This window comes from Monodelphis domestica, chromosome X (assembly GCF_027887165.1).
Source record: "Monodelphis domestica isolate mMonDom1 chromosome X, mMonDom1.pri, whole genome shotgun sequence".
In the NCBI taxonomy this organism is placed as follows: Eukaryota; Metazoa; Chordata; class Mammalia; order Didelphimorphia; family Didelphidae; genus Monodelphis; species Monodelphis domestica.
In genome coordinates, this window is record NC_077235.1 from 81,957,850 (window position 1) to 81,979,591 (window position 21,742).

At 44.9% G+C, this 21,742-nt stretch overlaps 1 protein-coding gene across 10 annotated transcripts in view; it reads left to right on the forward strand.

The window, feature by feature from the left end:
* The first annotated feature begins 249 nt into the window (after window positions 1-249).
* The window catches only part of ACSL4 (acyl-CoA synthetase long chain family member 4), a 64,688-nt gene continuing 43,195 nt past the window's right edge, over window positions 250-21,742 (forward strand). The window contains exons 1-2 of one of the 10 annotated variants that reach the window (XM_056808950.1): window positions 250-277; window positions 19,414-19,456. The gene's annotated coding sequence lies outside the window, so the exon portion shown is untranslated. Of the gene's footprint in view, window positions 278-735; window positions 1,071-1,168; window positions 2,016-19,413; window positions 19,461-21,742 lie in introns of those variants that run through there. The other 9 variants (XM_007506927.3, XM_007506925.3, XM_007506928.3 and 6 more) reach the window with 9 other exon arrangements.

Consider the following 21,742-nt stretch of genomic DNA (forward strand, 5'->3'; position numbering starts at 1 on the left):
GATGCCATTAAAGGTCAACCTGGGCCCTAGGCTGGCCACACACTTGTCTCTGTCATAGTCGGCCTTTGTAGAACAGCCAACAGATGGTCCGGGGCCCCTTCCTCGCTCCCTTCCCCCCGCCACAGTCTGCTCCATCCCAAGCCTTCCCGTTTAAGGGAGAACTTTTATTGGCCCCCGAGCGAAGCCCGGTCCTCCGGAAACGGGCCCGGGCCAGCTATCCCTCTCTCCGTTTTCCCTTCTGGTCAACAACAGCCGGAGGATGCCGATGACAAGCAAGGTGGGCCACTGGTAGGCCGGGCTCAGCCTTGGTTTCCTTCCTCTCCCTCCCCTTCCCCCTCCCTCCGCTCTGTGGAACTGACACGGGAGGAAAGTGAAGGCGGGGCGGTGCGGGGCTGGCTGGGCTGCGGCCGGAGGATCACGAGGTACAGGGACAATGATGGCCACGGCGCGAGACAGCCAGGCTCAGGACAAGGCAGTGCGAACTCTTTGGCTGCTCATGCGAACTGCCTGGGCTCTGGCGTGGGTCCGAGGCTAGGGGACGGGAAATGGGAGACTCTAGGAAATGACTCCCCGAAGCCGTTAACTGCCTGACTCCCCCAGCCAGGAGGCAGCTAAGCCCCGCCCCTTCGCGTGAATTTTCCAGCGGGCGGGGGAGGGCTCAGGGGCGGGGCCTGGGGTAGCGGCGCGCGCCGGCTGGGCTCCCCCCTTCCCCCCCCCATCCCGTCCCCCGCAGCCGCGCGCTCGCGCGCTCACCAGCTCTGGCTGGCTGGCTGGCTGGCTGGCTGGCTCTGCGGCTGCCCCGCCCCGGCGGGCCGGCCCGGCCCTGCAGGCCACTGTTTCTGGCGGCCCCGCCCTGCCCCCGCCCCCGCCCCCCCAGCAGGGCGGTGGGTCGCAGCGGGAGCGCGCGCCGCTGCGGCGGTGGCTTTCTTCTGTTCCCCCCCCCTTCCCCCCCCGCGGCCACCTCCTCCCCTTTCCGGTGGCGGGCGGGCGGGCGGGCACGCGGCTCCCTGTTAAAGCTTCGCGAGACCGGCGAGCCGGCTGGGAGAAGGCTGTGGGTGCGCCTCGGCTGGGTGAGTAGCTCTAGGCTCCGGTTTCGCATTGGCATCCTCGATTGAGCCAGCGGCCGGGAGCTGGGCAGCGGTTGGATCGAGAGTCCGGCCCTCGCCCTCTACCTCTCTACCTCTCTACCTCTCTACCTCTCTACCTCTCTGCCTCTCTGCCTCCGCCTCTGCCTCTGCCTCTGCCATCCCCTCCCCCTCTGCTGCCGCCGCTGCCGCAGCAGCATCATCCTCTCCTGGCCGCGCCAAGCCGCGCCTCAGATGCCCCGGGAGGGCGCGATCCGGGGCCTCCGCTGCCACCACGGCCTCTTGGCCCTATCCTGACCGAAGACCCCCGCGCCTTCATCGACCACGCGGGCCACTTTCGTGGGGGGTGGCGAGGTTGGCATCTGGCCAGCCTCGCCCTGGCACCCATAGGCTTCACAGGGCCGCTGGTGCCAGTTGGCTCACAGGAGAGGAAACTGAAGCCCCTGGGGTGGGAAAACGATTGGCCCAAGGTCACCCTTAGGAGCTGATTTGAAAATGATGCCATCCATCCCCTCCAGTTCTCTCATTTTATTTAGGGGGTTGCGGGTGGGGACCGAAGCTTAGGGCTTTCCTAGCAACACCAGGTGCTGAATCCATAGCTGGGAGACCCCAGAGGTTATCTTATTTTACCGAGGGGGAAACTGAGACTGAGGGACAAGGTCAGTAATCAATCCAAACCTGACCTCCAAACGGGGCCTCTGCTGTTGTTTCCTGGGTCTTTGAGCAAATCTTTTCCCCTGCCTGGGCCTCAGTTTCCTCCTCTATAAAATACGGAGGCTGGTTTGGATTACCACAGGTCTCTTTCAGCTCCAGATCTCTGAACCTAGGTCCACTCGAGCTGAAAGGGATCTCATCGGCCATCTATTCAGCTCCTATAACAGGAGTGGAAACTGAGGCTCAGAGAGATGAGGAGGCCTGGCCAAGGTCACAGTAAGTAATCGATGGGAAGGAGGATTTGAACGGGGTCTTCTGACTGCAAAACCAGTGAGTGCCCCATTCCACCTTACCAAGGACTTTCTAGAAAGGGCTGGACCAGCAAAAGCTTAATTTGAATATTCCCTTTGTTACAATGCTCTCTTCATTCTGCTTTATATAGACTTCCTCTTTCCATACAATTTTTTAAACAGTCACCCCTGGGCAAACCATAACTATTTGCCTAACTCCAAGGAGAGGTTAATATTTTTGAACTGGGTTTGAATTTTGCTGCCAGGTAGTAGTGAAAGAGGGCCTGCATTCAGAGCCCAGTTCTGCCCTCCACTGACTCTGTAATCTTGGACAAATCCCCTAACTTCTTGGCCTCAGTTTCCCCATCTGTAAAACAAAGGGGATTGGATCACATGATATCAACGTCTACTCTAGCTCTCAGCATATTATGAACCTCTGAGATCCCTTCTGTGGCCAAACCTGAAATTCATTCCTGCAGCTTAAGGTAGCAAATAGAAGGCTTAATTTGGGGTGCAAAAGAGCTGGGTTTAAATCTAGATGGAATTGCTTACTAACTGTGGCTATGGCATTGGAAACTCCTTTCAACCGTTTAGACTCAGTTTCCCCCACAGTAATATGGGGCTGATAAAATTTGCATTACTCCTCAGAGGCTGCTTATGAGGAAATGTTACAGATCTTGGAGTCAAAGAAATGTAATTGCTAGCATCACCTTCAGAGGCAATTTATACTCTTGGAATGAATTGGCTTCTAGTTCCTAGTTTAAAATGAGCTAGTAATTTTATTCAAAAAACGTCAAGGGGCTCCCATGTGCATGGCTGAATGGTAGTTAGATGCCAGGATCACAAAAAATGAAGGGTGAGCTAATCCCTTCTCTCCAAGATCCGACTTTTTATAGGAGAGAAGGCAGATTTGTATTTGAAAAGGAGAGAGTGAGAAAGAAAGAGAAAGAAACAAAGAGACCGACAGACAGATGGGGGGAGGGAGGGAGGGAAGCATGTGTATGATGTATATATCATGGGTGGATGCATATATTCTGTATGTATAATAGAAGGTATAAAATATTGGATGCAAAGAAGAAATTCCAATCCAATATATCAGGGAAAGTGGAGGCTTTCGAATAAGCCCCAAATAGTTTGGGTCTAGAGGAGGGGAGTGGGGGGGGGGGGCGAGACAACAAGCCCTCCCTCCAAGTGGCGTCTGGGTTGAATTCTGAAGGATGGAGAGGCTTCTCAGGCAGAGATCAGAAAGTGGCCTTCTACAGGGTCTGGGAAAAGGCGCCGCATGCCAGTTACCTTCTTTCCTTGATGTTGCTTTAGAAAAGAAAGATGTAGGTTTGGCTGCATCGTGAGGACCAGGATTGTGGGTAAAACTGCTAGTATTTTATCATGAGCATGGTAAGACAGGCTTGAAATGAAATGAAGAGTGAGACAGTGAGAACTGTGTGTGTGTGCGTGCGTGCGCCTGCGTGCGTGCGTGCATGGGTGTGCGCGCGGGCGCTTGCTCGCTGGCTCGCCTGCCTAAGGAGGCTTATCTTTTAGACTGAGGCTGCTAAATTTTGAGATGGCACTCCGGCTGTAGTTAACATATCCTGAATGAAACGAATACGTTATTAAACCATCAGATAATAAGCAGTATTGGACATACAAATAGGTTAACATGAACCCTGATTAGAGAAATGATTTGACCTTCTGGGGTTGTGACATAATAGAAACCTTGAATAAATTCTGCCCATTTGAAATCTTTACTATATCATTAATTTAATATGAGTGTGAATGAGGGATGGTTTCTTTGGGGGGGTGGAAAGAATTTAGGAGGAAATGGGAAAACTCACAGAAAAGTGAACGTAGACCTATGAGTCAATGAACTGACCCAAGTTCTCATCTACCCACAACTAGTTGGTGACCTCAGACAGTCCCTTAATGACTTTGGAACTTGATTTCCTCATGGAAAATAAGACTAACTGGAGGGGTGGGGGAAGAGATCAGTCAGTTCCTCAGCTGAGGTCCAGTGAAAAACCATTCTGTTAGCCAAGGGCCAGCCTTTTTTTGTTAGTGGGGATTCTCAAAGACCAACTACTAAGACATGGTAAGAGGGTTGCAGTCTTCACTGGGGGAGGGGAATAAGCCGGCCAATTAAATCCCAATTCCTTGGAAGAATTTTACCTCTTGATTTTGAATTGCTTGGCTTGTGAGCTCCAGGTAATGTTGGCTTTAGCTCTAGATGACACCTAGATTTTTGAGCTATGTGCTGGAGTGGGACCTTCCTCTGCGTCTTAGTACCAGTGACCTTGTGCTAACTGGGCAGAATGATCTCCAAGATACCTTGCAGCGCTAAATCTCTGCACCTGATTATCTGAGAGGGTTTGCCCTGGAACAATATTGTTCTTGTGTACTTGGGTCTTTAATATCAGTAGTAATTTAATAACATCTCAAACATTCTAGTAAGCTCAGTGTTTTCATAGCTACCCTATGTATACTCTTCTGTAATAAAACCATCTACTTGTTATTCTTTTCTCTTCTTCAAATAAACTCTTACCTTCTGTCTTAGTATCACTTCTAAGGTAGAAAAGTGGTAAGGGCTAGGCAATGGGGGTTAATGACTTGACCATGGTGACCCAGCTAAGAAGTGTCTGAGGTCAAATTTGAACCCGGGGCTTCCCATATCCAGTCCTGGCTCTCTATCCACTGAGCCACCTAGCTGCCCCCCTACCCACCCTCGTGATTCTTTTAAAATATAACATTGTTTAGACTGTCACAATAAATAAAGGCAGAAGTATTATGCTAGGCAGCTGGGTGGTTTGGGTTTTTTTGGTTTCACTTTCTGAATTTAAATTATTTCAGCAAAAACTGTAGAACTTCGATTAACAAGGTTTTTAGTCAGCAATTTGAAGTAAAACAGTATAGTCTCGCTTGTAAATGGGCTAAAAAAGTCTATTTCTGTATTGTCAGCCATTGAAGTAGTAAATTATGACAGGGAATGTGATGGAGGTTTGTTTTTTTTATTTTGAATCAAGAACCCAGCCAATTAGAGCAAGACTATCTTTTACTCATTACCAGTGAATAATGGTTTTTCTTCATAGAGTTCAGACAAAAGTAGATCATTAATGTTCGCTTTACCCGACTTACAAAAATTCTTTAAGGTGGCTCGTTAAATTTCTTGTTTTGAAAAGTTAATGTGCAGGTATCATGAGAAAAACATGAACAATACAGATGTGCTATTTGGGGCATTTTTGATACCAGAAGTATTGCTGATACCTTCAATATCATTAAGCTTATTTTTAAATGCTCTTATAGCAAAAAAGTAAAGCATGAATTTTTAATATTCCATTGGATATTAATAGATAGACTATAAAAAATAATGGCTCACGGAATCTCAGCCCCAAAAAAGGTATAATGAGCTATTTATTCCAACTCATCTGAAAAAAAATTCCCTTTAAGGCAGAAGCAAAAGATGCCATCTTAGGAGATCTTAGCTTTAGAGCTAGCTTAAAAGGACTTTAGAGGTCATTTAGTCCATTTCTTCTCCTTCCCCCCCCCCCCCCCTTTTATAGTGGAGGAAACTAGAGATTCAGACCAAGAACACAGAATCCCAGAATTACCATTAGGAGAATTCAGTGACCTAGGCCAATCCACAGCTAAGAAGAAAGCCTTTTATTCCAGTGAGATCAAAGTCAAATAGAAAGGGGAAGGGGGGGGGGGGGATTCTGCAGGTTGCTGATTGATTTAAAAAAACCACACATTAACATTATCTACGTTCTATTGTATTTTTATTTATTTTGTTAAGCATTTCCCTCTGCCATTTTAATCTCACTGGTTTTTGACACCTGCTTTAAATTTTAGGGCCTGAATCTGGGGTCTATGAACTTGGACTGGGAAAACAATCACATCTTTATTTTAATATAATTGGTTTCCTATGTAGTCCTATGGCTTTTGAAAACATGATTCTGAGAAGGGTTCCATATCTTTTTTTAACCCTCACTTGCCATCTTGGAATCAATATTGTGAGGGAAAAAAAAAGAATCAAGACTGTATTGGTTCCAAGGCAGAAGAACAGTAAGGGCCAGGCAATGAGGGTTAAGTGACTTGTCCAGGGTCACACAGCTAGGAGGAAATATCTGAGAACAGATTGGAACCCAGGACCTCCCATCTCTGGGCCTGGCTCTCAATCCACTGAGCCACCCAGCTGTCCCTGGTTCCATACCTTTTACCAGCTGGCCAAAAGGGTCCACGCATGAAAATCGTTAAGGACCACAGCTCTTGCAACATCTTTTACAGGTAGTCCATCAAGCCTTGGCTTGAATACAGCCAAAGATGAGCAGCCTACCATTTGAGAAGGGAGTACATTCCACTTTGGAATAGCTTTTAAATTTTACAAAGTTTTCCCCTGTAGAAAGCCTAAATTAGCCTCTTTGCAACTCCCATCTTTCAGAAAGAAGGGTAATGTTTTCTTCTCCATGCAGATGGTCCCTAACTCCTTCAGCCAATCCCCATTAGACTCATTGCTTCCTTCTGGACACTCTCCAACTTATCTATGCCCTACCTAACTGTGGCACCCAGAACTTAACGGAAAATACTCCAGATGTGGGCTCACACCACTGAGTCATATTGAGTTTACGGTCCACTAAAACCCCCTAGGGTTTTTTCCCAAACTGCTGTCTAGTTAAGCCTTCCCCATCTTGTGTTTCTGAAGTTCAGTTTTTTAAACCCAAACAAAAGATTTCCATTTAGCAATAATCGATTGCCTCTTGGCCAATTTGGCCCAATGCTCCAACCTGACAAGGGCATTTTGCATTCTGCCACCTGTGGGTTAGCTATCTCCGGCTTTGGGGCATCTGCAGATTTGATAAGGATGCCGGGGTATGCCTTTCTCCAAGTAATTTGATAAAAATGTTAGAACAGCTCAGGGACACCCAGAGGTTTCAGAAGCACCCTCCTCTAGACCTCTTTCCAATTCACCGAAGTAGAACCCTTAATCGCCATTGCTGTTGGAGTCTGTCTCGTCCCCCCAGTTTCACCCTCTAGTTTTTCAAGACCACTCTTTGGTTTTCCCAAGTGAATTCAATCAAGGTACTTTCCTATCAACGACATTCTTTGACCAGTTTACTGTCCTGTCCCAAGTGGACATAATGTTATTCTGATGTGACTTATCCTTGACCAAGGCCAACAGATGGACTGATTCTTTGGGGTCCATCCCTTTCCAAGTACTGAATGACCTCTGTTCCTGTAATAATGAGTTTGGAGGGTTTGCCAAGAATTAGATAGTGGTAGACCTCTTGGCGCTCGGATGCCATATCTGGCCTTCTTCCCCCCCCCCCCCCCCACCTCCAGCACATTGTCTCCCATAGGCCTTGACTCCTTAAGTTCAATGTCAGGAACACTGAGAACTAGTGAGGAAAGAAATCCTAGTATAAGAGCATACTTAAACCGAAAGCCAACTAACACTCTTTTTTCTGGGGTTCTTATCTTGGGGTCCATACATTTATTTTTAATCCATTTAGTTGTTTAATAGATAACTAAACTATTTCAACAGCCTACATTTGTTTTGCACATTGAAAAACAGTGCTAGAAGAGTATGTACCTAAGCCTCACCCAAAGGTTTAAAAAGGTTCAGAACCTCCTACTCTGGTGAGATACTTGGGGCCAGAATTACAACCAAAATTGTTAGAGAGGTATCCAATCAGATCCACACCAGGCCAACCTGCCCTCAAGGAATTTATAGTTTAATGGAGGAGATAACAGAAATGTGAACCAAGCAAGCTGAGGGTTAGGAACACTTTCTGGCTGTGTGACCCTGGGCAAGTCACTTTACCCTGTTTGCCTCAGTTTCCTCTCCTGTAAAATGAGATGGCAAAGGAAATGGGAAACCACTCCGGCAGCCTTCTTGCCAAGAAGCCTCCAAATGGGTCCTGGAAGAGTTGGGTACAACTGAACAACAGTAATTATTATATACAAGATAAATGGAAAATCTAATGATAAGAAGGAAGGCTCTAGAATTCAGAGAGCTTAGAGAAGACTTTCTATAGTTAAGAGCCAGGGTCCTGCTCTCTCTTGGGGAGAGCACTGCTATAGTAGAATGGGAAATGCGCTTTTCTAAGGTGAAAGCTACCCTTTGGAGCACTGGTTATGCCAAGTGATGTTTAAATTCGTGTTTTATTTTGTGACTGCTACATAGTTTCATTTGTAATTCTAGAGAATGATAACTCTTATTTTTTGTTCTTTTTAAATTGTCTTCAGATAGAGTTAGACACTAGATCAATAAAAGAATCAGTATGATAGAGGACTGGACATATTCAAGCAAAGGTGTATGGTGTCTGCTTGAGGGGGCAGCTGGGTTGCTCAGTGGATTGAGAGCCAGGTGTGGAGATGGGTTCAAATTTGACCTCAGATATTTATTTCCTAGCTGGGTGACCCTGGGCAAGTCACTGAACCTCCATTGCCTAGCCCTTACTGCTCTTCTGCCTTAGAACCAATGCACAATATTGATTCTAAGACCAAAGGTAAGGGTTTATAAAAAAACAAATTAAAAAGACAGTAGAACAACATTGCAATCCATTTAAAATAAATGATTTGAAGGCATCCTGTCATCTTGTTTTTTCTTGAAATTACAGGGACAAAAAATAAAAATTAAAGGAATTTTTTTAAAAGTTCTCCTGAGGTTCGACCAGTTCAGTTCTATTTCAGATATAGTTGTGACTGGTTTCTTGGTTCTCCCTACCAGTATAAGTTACCATCAAATCTCAGTGGGTGCTGTGCAGCCTGTTTGGGGTGTACGACCCTACTTTGTCTCTGCAATAAGAATCCACAAAAATCAAAGCTCTTTAGGAATCTCCAACAATGCAGAGATTCTTGTGCGATGTTCAGGTTTACACCTGGCTACTACAAGAATTGGGGGGAAGGACATGCCTGTGAGAACCCTTCTGGTATATAGAATCAAGTCTACTAGAACCTCGCCTTGAAACCGGTCTAGAGATCTGTAGTATGGGCTTGGCTTGGCTTGGCTCCCTTTGGACAGGCTCCAACCTCAAAGTAGGTTTCTCTTTGTCGCTAATAACGATGGCAGCAGCCAGTACTATTAGAGTGATTTGGTCAAAGGCAGCTGTCTCAAAGGCAGTGATTTTTCAGTCTCTTTTTTAAACCATTATATTCTGTCTTAGAGTCGATACTGAGTATCAATTCCAAGGCAGAAGAGTGGTCAGGGCTAGGCAGTAGGGATTAAGTGACTTGCCCAGGGTCACACAACTGGGAAGGGTCTAAGGTCAGATGTGAACCCAGCTTCCACTCTCCCCTCTCCAGTCAAATCTCTACATAGCTGCCAAAATATTAATAGCTAGTACATAGATAATATATGTAGCTTTATTTAATATATTGTATATATGATACTGTATATAATGTATCATATAATATGATATATATTTAAAATATTTTAATACTATATATTAAAATATATGCTATATAAGATATGAATCACATAAAATATATTCTATATAATATATACATATATTTCTAAATATATTATATAACATGGTATATAAACATAAAATATATATTCTATTAAAATATATTGTATCATACATTTATATAATACAGTAAGTATAAAATATAAATACAATACATAGCATATAACATTTAAATATCTAAAATATATATTTAAACTGTAGCTGGCTGGTGAACAGACCTGGAGTCAGAAAGACTCATTGTCTTCAGCTTAAATCCAGCCTTAGATGCTGAGTAGCTGTGTGACTCTGGGCAAGTCACTTCACCTTGTCTGTCACCGTTCCCTTCTCTGTCAAATGAGCTGGAGAAGGAATTGGCCAGCCAGTCCAGGATCTTTGCTAAGAAAGCCCCAAATGAGGTCATGGAGAATTAGACATGACTGAAAAATGCCCGAGCAACGACAACAAATATAATGCTTTTAGGTTTGCAAAGCACTGTGTTTCTCACAAATGCCTGGCAATACAGGTGCTTTGATTATTATCCCCATTTTACAAATGAGGAATCTGAGGCTAAGAAGGACTGTGACTTGCCCCAGGTCCCACAGCTGGTAAGGTGGCATCTGAACTGGGTTTCCCTGCTTCCAGGTTTGGTCTCTGGACCACTTGGCCACCTCTAAAATGGCGCCTCTTGTGCATGTCCCTCCTGAGGCTCCCCCCAGATAACAATGCAGCCTTCTCTTGGCCGCTGGTTGCTTCCTCATGCTAAGCACTTATTGAGCCTGCCTCTCCTGGATTTGAAGTGAAATTTTACACTTATCTTGACATATTTCAGCGGCAGTCAACAAAGCACTTCTTTATCATCATCATCATCATTTTTAGACACCTGAATGGATACAAGAAGAGTGCTCAGGGCCAGGCGATGGAGGTTAAGGAATTTGGCCATGGAGTGTCTGAGGTCACATTTGAACCCTGGTCCTCCTGACTCCACACCACGGTGCCATCTATCTGATTGCCCCAGGGCATGACTCATTCTTTTCTCTCTCTCTTTTTGTAAACCCAAACCTTCTCCTGTCTTAGAATCAATACTGAGTATTGATTCCAAGGCAGAAGAGGCGGAAGGGGTCACCCAGCTAGCAAGTGTGAGGCCAGATTTGAACACAGGATTTCCCATCTCGAGGCCTGGCTAGTGGATAGAGATCCACTGAGTTTTTACAACTGTTTCTTCAGATTTGGCAGCCCTGGGACTCTCTGTAATCACCATTTCTTTTCCTAGATATTCTTTAGGTCTGTTAACAGGCCATCTCGGACCCAGGCATAAACTGAGAAATTGAAATAGTCCTCAAACAAGAAGAGGGTGCTTGAGCAATCCCGCCTAAAAACCAGTCTGCTCTGAGGGGATGGATAAGTGAGACGGTGTGCTGAATTCACAGCTATAGCACACTTTCGGGACCTCCCAGTGAGATGCCAGCTCTTATCCTCCTTTTACAGAAAGAAACTAAAGCTGAGAAGTGAAGTCACTTGCCTGGGTTCACAGACCTAGGAAGTGCCTAAAGCACTTCCCATTCCAAGGCATCATGCTTCCTCCCTGTTCTGTGTCATAGAGCTTCAGGTTCCTTATCAGCCAGCTAAGATTTTGCAATTCCTGGTCCTATGGAAAGACAAGCTGGGTATTGTGATGTTCATGGCTTGAGGCCATAGAAACATATTCTCAGATCAGAGATACGGTATTCCAATAATCCGAGATGTTACGGATACTCTCTCTATGGCCTTATCCAGCACACTGATGAGCTACCATTGACAAAGTTTACAAAATAGTGTACAGCTGGGTGGCTCAGGGAATTGAGAGTGTGGCCTCACACACTTCCTGACTCAGTGACCCTGGACCAGTCACTTGACCCCCAGTTGCCTAGGCCTTACCACTCATCTGCCTCGGAACCAAAAAGAATTTACAAAATGTGAAGTGGAATATAAGCTGGTACCAATTGGAAAATGGCCCCCAAACTTTGTGATGGATTTTCCATTTTATTGAATGCATGCACTGTCACCTCTGATGTGATATACTAAAAAGCCATTTTATTGTCACCCGCTATTTTACATTCAAACAAGCTCTAGTCTTTAAGAGGTAAGTAAGGGAGTGGGCAGACCCCTCAGGGTACACTGGTGGGGGAAGATATAGGACAGGATAGGATATGTTTACTATATGGAATTGCTTTCCAGATTGATCTTCTTAGAACACAACTCTGAGCGTAGAACTCTTCCGCTTTATTCTGCTAAAAAAATCAAGTAGCTCGGTTAAAATAAGACGTTTTAGGTTGGCATCAAGGTCCCAACCTATCATTCCAGCCTTCTCTCCCAACATCTTCCTTCATTCAAACAGCTGGGACCTTTTGCTTGAAATCTCTTCCTGGATTTTGCTCTTCCTTCGAGACACAGCCTCACCTCCTTGCCGCCATTGACAGGGGCTATGTATGTCTTCTTCTCATTTGTAGCTATAAAATGCTTTGGGGGCACAACTCTTTAGTAAATATTTCTATTTAATGAATGAGGGATTCAGTAAAGGATTGCATAGATCATACTTCTTGCTTCATGAATTCTTCTTCCTAAGAAGGAACTAAGTTTCTTCTTCCTTCTATTGAGTTGCCTTATACAGTGGTGTTCCACATTGAGGAACCTATCCAGTGTGGCTCTCTGGGAGGCTCAAATGACTAATAAAATGTATAGACACCAACAAAATGATGGATGCCACTGGCATCATCTCCCTGTCCTTTTTTTTAACCCTTACCTTCTGTCTTAGAATCAATACTAAGTATTGGTTCTAAGGCAGAAGAGCTGTAAGGGCTAGGCAAGGTGGAGGGGGGACTTACCCAAAGTCACCCAAGTAGAAAGTAACGTGAGGTCAGATTGGAACCCAGGACCTTCTCTCTCTAGGCCTGCCATATCCACTGAGCCACCTACCTTCCCCATAGTAGGCTCGTCATAAGTGCTAGTGGATAGATTGAGCTCTCTTTTATCAAGTAGAATATCCCTGCTGAGGAGAGAGGCCTTAGGGATAGGGGGGAATTGATATCAGGTTCTAGCATTTGAAGGACTGCCATTTGGAAGAGGGATTAGAATTGTGCTACTTGGCCACCGAGGTCAAAGTGGAAGAGATAACTAGAAGCTTTTTGCCAGGGCAAATTTCCTAACAAATGGAGCTGTCCAAAAGAAGAAGGGCCTGCCCCGGGGAGGAGAGGAGACTGCCCTCAGAGGGTACATATACTCTCGTGAGAATTCTTTTCTGGTGTGGGTCAGATTAGATGGCCTCTGAAGACCCTTCCAGCTAACTCTGAGTGTGATTTCAAATTGTTCTTCCCGGCCTCGAAAGATCCAGCCGGCAGTAACAGGTGTAAATGGCCAAAAGGCAGATTTAGGGTTGAGATAGAAAGAAGTTCTTCAAGATTTGTACTTGCCAGAAGTGGGATGGGCTCTTGCTAAGAGGATTCTTCAAGTATGGATTGGACTAGGGACAGCTAAGTGGACACTTCCTAGCTGGGTGACTCTGGGCAAGTCACTTAACCTCTGTTGTCTAGTCCTTACCTCTCTTCTGCCTTAGAACCAATACATAGTAGTGATTTTACAATGGAAGCTGGGGTTTAAAAAAGGGTATGAGTTGTTCTGGCTGCCCTCTGAGGCTCCTTCCAACTACCAGACTACCTTTGTCAACAAAGTGAATGTTTGATCCCAACATTTCCCTTTGTCAAAACCAGTGGCAACAAGGAAGCAGCATGGTACTCTGGAAAAACCTGTATGGCTTTGGGCCAGGCCCTTGTCCCCTTTGGACCTCAGTTTCCTCCACTATAAAATGAGAGTTGGCCTTGATGTCCTCCCAGCTAGAGATCTTGGATCTTCTGTGCGACGTTGGGAGACCTCTGAGGTCTTTTAGGTCTTGACAAACACAAATTTTGGTCTGGAGATCTTGTGGGATAAATTATGTTCTCCCAAGACAGCCCCATTGCACTGTTAGCTTTCATCATTAACGGGTTTCCTCACATCAAGCCAGAGCCAGACAAGGCTCTTCTCAGACATAGAACTGACTCCCCTCGTCCCCTCTCTGCCCAGAGCCCTTAGACAGGTCCCTCTCAGACCCTGCCCACCTTCAAGAGTAATATTTAAACCTAAGTGCCCAAAAGAAACCCAAGTAACTTCTTGTACTGGCAGTACTGAGATTTATTTGACTATTGTGGAGAGGAGGTCAAGTGAGACGGGAAGGGCAGAAGAATTGATTTCTAGGCTTAAAGTTTACTGTTGAGTGTCTTGATTCTGAGTAAGTGACTGGGAACCACTTCCTGGTTCTGAGATGGTAATAGTATGGTTAAGAGGAAGAACCTTCCTGCCATGTGTAGATTTAGAGAAACTGAGGGGCTGTTATATAGCCTGCTTATCGGAGTAGGAGATAGGATTAGGGTTAGGACTTGTTATTCCAGATGAAGAGCAGATCTGAAAAATATTTTTTCAGACTGGACAGAGAGTCAGACCTAGGGATCCTGGGTTCAAATTTGTCCTCAAAAACTTCCTAGTTGTGTGACCCTGGGCAAGTCACTGTTGCCTAGCCCTTACTGCTCTTCTGCCTTGGAACTCACACCCAGCATTGATTCTAAGATGGAAGATGAGGGTTTAAAAAAAGAGAGATTCCCATAGCTCTGCCTTCATGGTTGAAATTTGTACTCCAAAGACTTCTACTTTATTCTCCTGAATGTTGCATCATAACTTCTTATTTGACTTCCTGTCCTCAATTTGTGATTACTTCTTGCTGTCACATCTCATTGGCCTTTTCCCATTTCCCGCTTGGAACTCAACAATTCCAATTATGTGTTACCACTATTGTTTAGCCCATCTAAACAATAACCTAATAATCTGTAATCTGTAGCACGGTAACAGTGCAAACTGAAGAATTTGAAAGTCTTCCACTGAGGTGTGAAAATGCCATTGGCAGTGCCATGGTCGGCAGGCTCAATTTCCACCTCAGAAACTGGATTTCTTTTTGGTTTTTAGTAGGAGTTGTTTACCTGAAACCTTGGAGAAAAGGCCTGGAAGGCTTGTTTTCCAGCTAAGAAGTTCTGGCAGGCCCTTAAAAAGAATCATTACAAAGCCTCCCTTCTTTCCTCTGAGGCACACTTACCCAGGGTCCCACAGTTGGGTGGATTTTGACCCAGCTCTTCCTGAATTGCCCAGCACTCCTTCTACTCTGCCCAACTTCCTCTCTGATAGAAAAATACGGATTTGATAATAGGTAGAGATTTTTGAATTTCTGATTCTTCCCGTTTGGCCTTTGCTATCAATAATCTGGCACGAAATACTGTTGATCCTTCTTGGATAATGCCCATTTTTCTTTAGATGACTACAAACTTTGGTCCGGATTTCATCTCTTGCTTACACTGCTTGACAGTAACAGCTCCCTTGGCCTTTTCTAGTCTATACAAAACAAAAAGACTTTTTCTCAAGTGGTTTTTTTAATTTTCATTTTCTTAACATTTTTTAAAAAAGTTTTGAGTTCAAAATTCTCTTCCTCTCTCTGCCTCCTCCCCACCTATTTGAGAAGGTAGCAATATGATACCCTTATTACACATGTGAATTCATGCAAAACATTGCCATATTAGCCAGCAAGCAAAAAATAAAAGGCAAGAAAAACTAAAGTGAAAAAAGTGTTACATGTTTTCCCACGTTTTCTGAAGCCTTCCTCATCATTTTTAAAAAGATGTTTGATTTTCCCAATTACATCTAATAGCAATTTTCATCATACTTTTCCCCAAATTGCAAGATCTAAATTGGTTCCCTTCTTCCCATCCCCTGCCCTTCTCGCAGTTTCTTATAGCACAACAGCGTTCCATCACAACCTTAATACCACACCTTGTTCAGCCATTCCCCAGTTGATGGACATTTCCTCAATTTCATATTCTTTGCCACCATAAAAAGAGCTTCTACAAATATTCGTAGACCTCAAGGGCCTTTACCTTTTCCTTTCATATCTTCGGGGTACAGACCTAGTAGAAGAATTCCTGGGTCAAAAGGTATGACAGTTTTATAGCCCGTTGGGCACAGTTCCAAATTGTTCTCCAGAATGGTTGGATCAGTTCACAATTCTGCCAACACCTCATTAGTGTATGTTTTCCCATATCCTCTTCATTTTCCTTTTCTGTCATATTAACGACTCTGATAGGTAGGAGGTGGCATCTCAGAATTATTTTAATTTGTATTTCTCTCTGAACATTTTTATATGACTTGTTATTTTGATTTCCTGACCTTTGGCCACTCATCAATTGGGAATGGCTCTTATTTTTTATAAATTTTGACCAATTCCCCATATATAAGAGAAATGAGGCCTTTATCAGTGAAACTTGCTCTAAAGGTTTTCCCCCAGTTTCCTGCTTTCCTTCTAATTTTGGCTGCATTGGTTTTGTTTGTGCAAACCTTTTTAAATTTCATGTAATCAAAATGATCCACATTACCTCCTGTGCTATAAATTACTCTTCCCTTATCCACAGATCTGGCAGCTAATTTTACTCATGATGTCTAAATCATGGCCTGATTTTGGTAGAGATGCGGTAGAGATGAGATATGCCAGATCTCTGCCATACTGTCTTCCAGGGGGTTTTGGCCAAAAACTTCCTTATCACAAAGAAAGTTGTTGCCCCCCAAGCTTGGATCTAACACCATACTCCCTTCTCCGAACTGGGAAGTTACTCGTCTTAATGAGGACTAAGACCTTCATCTAGTTTTTCCTTTCTTTCGTGAAACATTTTTTCCAAGGAGCAAGTATTTTTGTAAATTGATCTCTCCCTCCCACTCAAGAAAGAGCCTCGCTCCCAAAACAAATGCATCCATATGTGTCTGTAGAGTCTGGCAAAACAGACTGTTTTGGAGGCTTAGCATTGCATTGATGAGAGTTCTGAAGTCTTTCAAAAAAATTTTCCCCTCTAGAATATTATCATTGTATGAATTGTTCTCCAGGTTCTGCTTACTTAATTCTGAATTCATTCATTGCTTCCCAATTTCCTCTGAATTGTCCTTTTCATTTTTTTAAAATCCCTTACTATTGTGTATTGGTTCTAAGGCAGAAGGGCTAGACAATGGGGGGTAAGTGACTTGCCCAGGGTCACACTAGCTAGGAAGTGTCTGGGACCAGATTGGAACCCAGGAGCTCCCCTTTTCATTATTTCTTACACTACCATTTCTTTCTTTCCATTAACTGTTACCTTCTATCTTAGAATCGCTACTGAGTATCCATTTCAAGGTAGAAAATCAGTAAGAGCTAGTCAGTTGGGGGTAAGTGCAGGCCCTTTTCTTTAACTGCCATTTCTTTAGCCATTCTCCAATAGGAGGGCCCTACCTTAATTTCCACTTTGGGGCAGCACAAAGAGCTGCTGTACATATAAGCCCCTTTCCTGGTTATTTTATTTATTCGGTGCCTAGACCTACGAGTGGTCTTTGCTGGGGCAAAGAATTTGTACAACTTTGTCATTTCCTGGCCATAAATCCCAAGCACTTTCCAGAATGGCTGCCCCAGTTCACAGTCATTTTCCTCAGTTGTCATTATTGCCAATAAGATAGGGGAGGGCCAGAACTTTGGATTTGCTTTCATTCACTTTTCCCCAATTATTGGTGTTTTCGAGCATTTTTGTGTTAGAATTGTTGATAGTTTGGATTTCTTCCTTTGCGAACTACCTGTTCATAGATATATGTATTTTTAATACCCCTTAGTTTCTGTCCTGGTAACAGCCCTAAGACAGAAGAGCAAGGGCTCGGCAAACAGGGTGAAGTGACTTGCCCAAGGTCACACAGCTGGGATGTGTCTGAGGTTAGATTGGAACCCAGGTCCTTCTGACTCCAGACCTGATGCTCGATCTACTGTCTAGTTTCCCCCTCGTCTTATAGTTTGTCCATTTCTCAATTAGAGATTGGCTCATTCTCACATATTTTGATCCTTACAATGATTTGATCTGTGGAAATTTCCAAGTGGGAAAACGATCTCTATTAATGCTATTGATGAGTAACTTCATTTTAGTGAGTTTTCTGGGACGCAGAGAAGATAACTGATAGTATAGCACTTGAACCCAGGGCCTGACCCCAAGCCCACCCCCCCACCCCCATGCTCTTTCTTGAGCTTTAAAATTAATCAAAGTAAATTTGAATAAGAAATAAAAGTGAGGTCATAGCTTACATTGAGAAGTCAGACACAGATCTGAACCGTTCTGTAGCCCAGCAGCTGCTCTTTGCTAGTGCATTTCATCTTTCCAGCCCACTGCTGCTTGGGCTTTTGGGGCTCCGTCATGCTAGTCCTCGGAGGACAACAGTTCACCACAGAATCTTTCCTCAGAGCCTCCTTCCCTTGGGGGAAGGCCTTGCTAAGTTGGGCTCCCCCCCCCCCCCACTTCCTGGCCACGATGGAGCTACCCGGCAGGACAGGTCTACACATATGCTTGTTTTCTATACCTGAGCGAATGTTCTGGATCATCAGTCGGTATAGCTCCTGGATATTTGGCCGGGAGTCGCCATCTTGCTCTCCATAGACATCATATTAGAACTCTGCCACCGACAGAACATCTTGGTCTCTGGCCAAAGGCATCTCAGAGACCATCCAGTGCCAGCAAAGACACTGAGGCCAACCACGTCTCCCATTCATTTGTCCCTTTCAGGAGTTACACTCTGCCAGAGCTAACTTTTGGGAAGAAGCCAAAGCCTTTTCCCCTCTCAACCCTTCTTGGAAGGCCTAAATTTCTCAGATACGTAGAGTTACATGGCAAGCTTACCATGGGTTTGCTTGACCCCAAACGTCAGAACTAGGCTAACAGCTGGTAGAAGGTTTTTGGTTGTTCAGTCATTTCAGTCACGTCCAAGTCTTGGTGACCCCATCTGGGGTTTTCTTGGCAAAGATACTGAGTGGCTTGCCATGCCCTTCTCCAGCTCATTTGACAGATGGAGAAGCTGAGGATGAATGGACTTGCTCAGGGTCATATGGCTAGTAGATGTCTGAGTCTAAATCTGAACTCAGGTCTTCTTGACTGCAGGTCCAGTGCTCTATCCACTGTGCCACCTAGTAGAAGTTGGCGAGTGACAAATTTTTGCCTAATGTAAGGAAAAAACTTGGCAGCAGTTATAACTGTTCATACGCAGAATGGCTTTTCTCGAAGTAACAGTCTCCAAGGTACCTAAATGGCTCAGTAGATAAAATGCTGGGCCTGGAATCATAAAAACCTGAGTTCAGATCCAGCGGCAGACCCTCAGCTAGCTGTGTGATCCTTGCCAAGTCACTTACTAACTGGCTTAGTGGAAAGAGCTCTGGACCTGGAATCAGAAAGGCACTGTTTTTCAAATCCTGCCTCAGGCACTTCCTAGCTATGTGGCCTTGGGCAAGTCATTTAACCTTTGTCTTATTCTGCTGAGGAAGGAAATGGCAAACCACTCCAGCCTCTTGACCAAGAAAATCATGAATGAAGTCATGAGGAACTGGATAGGACTGAATACCATCAATGAATTCTCTAATGTTAGTGGTGTTCAGTGGAGGCTGGATGCCAGGCTCTTTGGGGTGGTCCAGGGATCCGTTGGATTGGATGACCTCTAAAGACTCTGTTCCTGCCTTAATATAGCCTCCTGGTGTCCGTGTAGGAGGGGAAGGTAGAAAGAGATCCATTAGAGCTCCTTTCCATGTGTTCACAGAGTTGACGCTGCCACTTAGAAAATGGCTTGAGTTGACTTTTGGGAGTCCTAATTCTTTGTGTGTGAGTCAGTTATTTAATATTGATCATGCTAACACCATATGTAATCCTAATAGGCATCTCTAGCCATTTCTTCTTTGTCCTTTGCCCTCTTCCCACTGCTTGAGGTCTTCCTGCTGTGCCAATTTCTATTTGGATCCCCCTCCCCAACGGTTATTTTCTCACTCTAGGAGTTGACTCATGTTGTCTTTTGTTGCAGATTCTAATCGCAGAAGAGAGAACTATTCATCCTAAAACAGAAGGTCTGTAAGTATCATAAATACCTGAATGTCGTTTGCTTTGAAAGAATCTAAATGGAGAATTTGCTTGGCCTTTTGAGAAATGTAATCATTATGTTGACCGATTCTCTGATTTATTTTTGATATATCAAATGCGGACGGCATTTAGGGGGGCTTATCAGATGGACAAGATTTCTGAGAGTGAAAATGCCCCACTTCTCGGGCCCTCTTTAAGTTGTACGTGAGCGTTCCACAGCAAACAGCTTGCCGAGCAAATATCAGAACCAGACCTGTGCTGGTAGTCAGATGAAAAGAGTGCCTGTTTTTCAGTTTGCTGGAGGAAGTAGATGCGCAACCAGTTCTCAGGTTGGTTTCAACTTCTCCACGACCTTCAGAAATTCCAGCGGAAGCCTGCTTGGTTCTCGGCGCTTTAGTTCATGATGTAGAATTGCAGACGTGATCTTTCCAGCACAGCCAATAGAGAAGAGTTCCAACGAGCCATACTTGACTCATTCGTGTTAGACATATTTCAGGCCAGGACTGAGTTACCAAAGTTCTGCCATAAGAGCTAGCATAGCACGCCATGTGGAGATAGACTCATTCCCCATCAGCCTCATCAATTTACCTCTCTTGACTTTGCCAGAATGGGCCTGTGGCCTATAAAGAACTGAATGATAGAACAAACTTGAGCTATCCAAAGAGGGCAAGCAACAATGGTTACTGCAGATGTACAGCCCCTATGCTTTGGGGGATGAAGGGCATATTCAGGACTGTGGAGTAAAGCTGAGGGAAAGTATTTAGCTTCTGCTGCTTCCCACTTGCTTGCTCTTGGACAAGCCTCTGGAGTTCTCTAGGCCTCAGGTTGCCCCTCTCTAAATAAGGGGATTGAGTTCCCTTATCTCTCTGATCACTCTGAAAGTCTCTTGGCCTCCTTCCCCTCTCCTTTCTCATCAGGGAAGGCCCGAGTCGGACAGGCAAGGAGCTTAGAGACCTCAGAGTAGCCAGTGCTGGCGCTGGAGAAAGTGGTCCTTTTCAGCCATAGTATGGAGTATGCTTGAAGGGGCTGAGCGAGGAGGTAGAAGAGGATCTGGGGACCAGAATTTTCTTTCAAACTTGGTTTGTTTTGGCCTTTGTTAGTTAGCTTTCTTTCTTTTAAACACTTCCCTTCTGTCTTAGTTTCAGTTTTCAGGCAGAACAGTAGGGGCTAGGCAACTGAAGTTAGGTGACTTGCCCAGGGTCACACAGCCAAGAAGGGTCTGAGTCCCTGTTCTCCCCACTCCAGGCCTGTTGCTCTATCCAATGTGACGCCCAGCTGCACTTGGGATTTCATTGGTGACAGGAACTCGCAGAGAGGAAAATCCCTGACTACTAGTGCAGTGCAGACTCACAACTATTCTGCAGTTTATATTCTTAGCACATTACTAGGTCAGTCTCACGAAGGGTGAATGACTTAACTGGCACCCCATAGGCAGTATGGGTCACAGGTTGGCTTTGAATCCACGTCTACCAGTCTCCGCGACCAGCTCATTTCCTTGCATTCACTGATTAAGAATTGCTCATCCTTAGAATGCAGGATATTCTCACATTGACATTTTAAGTACAAAAATGGATTTTTTTAAACCCTCACCTTCCATCTTAGAATCAATACTGTGTATCGCTTCCAATGCAGAAGAGCCTGGTAAAGGCAATGGGGCTCAGGATCACACCGCTAGGAAGTGCCTCAGGCCACATTGGAACTTGGGACCTTCCATCCAGAGGCCTGGCTCTCAATCCACTGAGCTCCCTAGCTGCCGCCCCTCCCCCCAGAATATTGCTACCATTGTTCCTCTCCCTCACATTTTGCCCAGAGTCCCATAGCCGAAGGTGCCATCATTGCTTATGGCACGTTAGTATCACATTTACATTATAGCATTTTTTCCAGCCCGTCTCCTTACTTTACAGTTCTTTGCCACTACAAAAGGAGCTGCTAGAAATATTCTTCCGCAGCCGGGTCCTTTTTCTTGGGTCTCTTTGAGATATAAGCCCAGTACCAGTTACTTAGTGATTGGGGGGCCTCCAAGGGTATCGAGCAGCACGTGGCTCTCTGCACAGCCCCTCAGGCATTTGCCATTCTCATTTTGTTAAGATTGCCAATGAGGATGAGGTTGTTATTAGTGAGGGCCGCCGTAGCCTGGTTCCTAACAGGAGAGGCGCCTGTTCTGATACCTTGGCCGTTTATCGGTTGGGAAATGGCTCTTACTCCTAGACAGATTTGGATAGTAGGTGGCAGTGCACACTCACCAGAGAGACTTGTCACAGCATAGTTCTATA